Source organism: Oryctolagus cuniculus, chromosome 18 (assembly GCF_051225735.1).
Source record: "Oryctolagus cuniculus isolate XC-2025 breed Fujian yellow rabbit chromosome 18, ASM5122573v1, whole genome shotgun sequence".
Classification (NCBI taxonomy): Eukaryota; Metazoa; Chordata; class Mammalia; order Lagomorpha; family Leporidae; genus Oryctolagus; species Oryctolagus cuniculus.
Genome location: NC_142884.1, coordinates 7015980 through 7018042, shown reverse-complemented (window position 1 = coordinate 7018042; position 2063 = coordinate 7015980). Strand labels below are relative to the sequence as shown.

The 2063-nt window shown below is 42.8% G+C and overlaps 1 pseudogene; it reads left to right on the top strand.

Moving 5' to 3' along the window:
- Positions 1-807: 807 nt before the first annotated feature.
- On the top strand, positions 808-1730 carry LOC127488251 (vomeronasal type-1 receptor 4-like; annotated as a pseudogene).
- The last annotated feature ends 333 nt before the right edge of the window (positions 1731-2063 follow it).

Below are 2063 nucleotides of genomic sequence, written 5' to 3'. Positions count from 1 at the left end.
TGGGTTAAGCTGCCCTCTGCTGCAGTGGCATCTCATATGGACACATGTTTGAGTCCTGTTCACTCCACTTCCAGTCCATCCTGTTATTAATGTGCCTGGGAAAGCAGCAGAGGGTAGCCAGAGTGCTTGGGCCCCTGCAACCTTTGTGGCAGATGGAAAAAACTCCTGGCTCCTGACTTTGCCGTGGACCAGCTTCAGCCATTACCGCCAGAGAGTGAACCAGTGGGTAGAACCTTCCTCTCTCTTTCTCCCTCTCTCTCTCTCATTCTGACTTTCAAATAATAAAGTAAATAAATCCTAAAAAAAAGAAATCCTTGTCGAAAACAACTCAATAAACAGGCAATTATGAATTCTTAAAAAGAATTTTTTATGGAATGGGTCCCTACAGAATTATTTTATAATTCTAAATCTGAATGTTAAGATATCTAAATCTTATTCATAGCTGGTAGTAATTTACACCTTCAGTGCTTATACAGTAATGTAGACTTATAGATAATGTAATGAAATCAGCTATCTAAGATAAAATCACCAGGTATGAGAATGACTAAATAGACACTGCATTATGTGAGGAACACAGCAAACAGATCTGTGACATCACCTTCAAGTGCACGCCTTTGATTACCCTGCCAATTCCAAGCCCGCACTTGAGCAACAAATGTTGTTTAGATTAGACACATCATCTACTCTCCCTACTTAGCTTCTCTGTATCTTTTAGAGGAAAACAAGAATATTGTGTGGTCACTGCCTCATATTCACTTGCAGGATTCTCATTCAGAGGATGAGCAGCAGAGACTGGGAACTGACAGCATGGCCTCGAGGGACCTGGCCACAGGAATGGTCTTTCTATTACAGACACTGGCTGGGATTCTGGGGAATTCCTCTCTTCTCCATTATCTCTCATCCTTTATTTCACAGGATGCAAGTTTAGGCTCACAGATCTGATTCTCAAACACCTGACTATAGCCAATGCCTTGGTCATTCTCTCAAAAGGAGTCCCCCAAACCATGGCAGCTTTGGGGGTGAAGCATTTCCTCAATGATACTGGATGCAAACTTGTGTTCCATGTGCACAGAGTGAGCAGGGATGTGTCCATTGGCAGCACCTGTCTCCTGAGTGCCTTCCAGGCCATCACACTCAGTCCTAATTGCTCCACGTGGATGGGGCTTAAAGTAAAAGTTCCCAAGTATGTTGGCCCCTCCACTATTATCTGCTGGATCCTGAACATGATGCTTAATGTCATGGTATCTGTGCATGTCATTGCCAGATGGCAAAACAGTAATATCACAAGTAAAATGGATTATTACTACTGTTCTGCTATGCCTCGTGGGAAAACTACTGACTTATTGTACATAGCACTGATGTTATTCTGTTATGTTCTCTTTGTAGGGCTCATGCTCTGGGCCAGCAGCTTCATGGTTTTCATCCTGTACAGGCACAAGCAGCAGGTGCACTACATACATGCTCTCTCCCACAGATCTTCCCCAGGGTCCAGAGCCACACACAGTATCGTTGTCCTGATGAGCACCTTCGTACTGCTGTGCAGTCTGTCCTCCTTTCTTCACTTTTGTTTAGCTTTTTTCAGTATTCACAAAATGTGGCTGGTGAAAGCCTCCACACTGATTACTGGGTGTTTCCCTGCCATCAGCCCCTACATTCTCATGGGTTATGACTCCAGGGTACCCACACACTGCCTTCCCTGGATCATAGCCGCAAAGACCTCTGTGCTCTGAGAAGTAAACTCTATGGATATTCACAGTGGCTGGCCGCTTACTTTTCAGTCCTCCTCAGATGGGAATCACATTTCAAGAAGCAGTCATTTTACAAGAACCTGGCCCGAGCTCTGCTTAAAGTAACAATAAATTGAATAATTTTATTTTTTGGAAGTCATGTTTTATTCATTTTTAAAATTTAAGGTATACAAGCTTCATGCATTTTATAAGTACAGATTTAGTAATAGAGTAATTCTTCCCACCCTACCCTCCCTCCAACCCACACTCTCACCCTTCTTCTCCTTCCTCTATTGAATAGTAATTTTTTAAAAAAATGTGAGATACTATCACAGT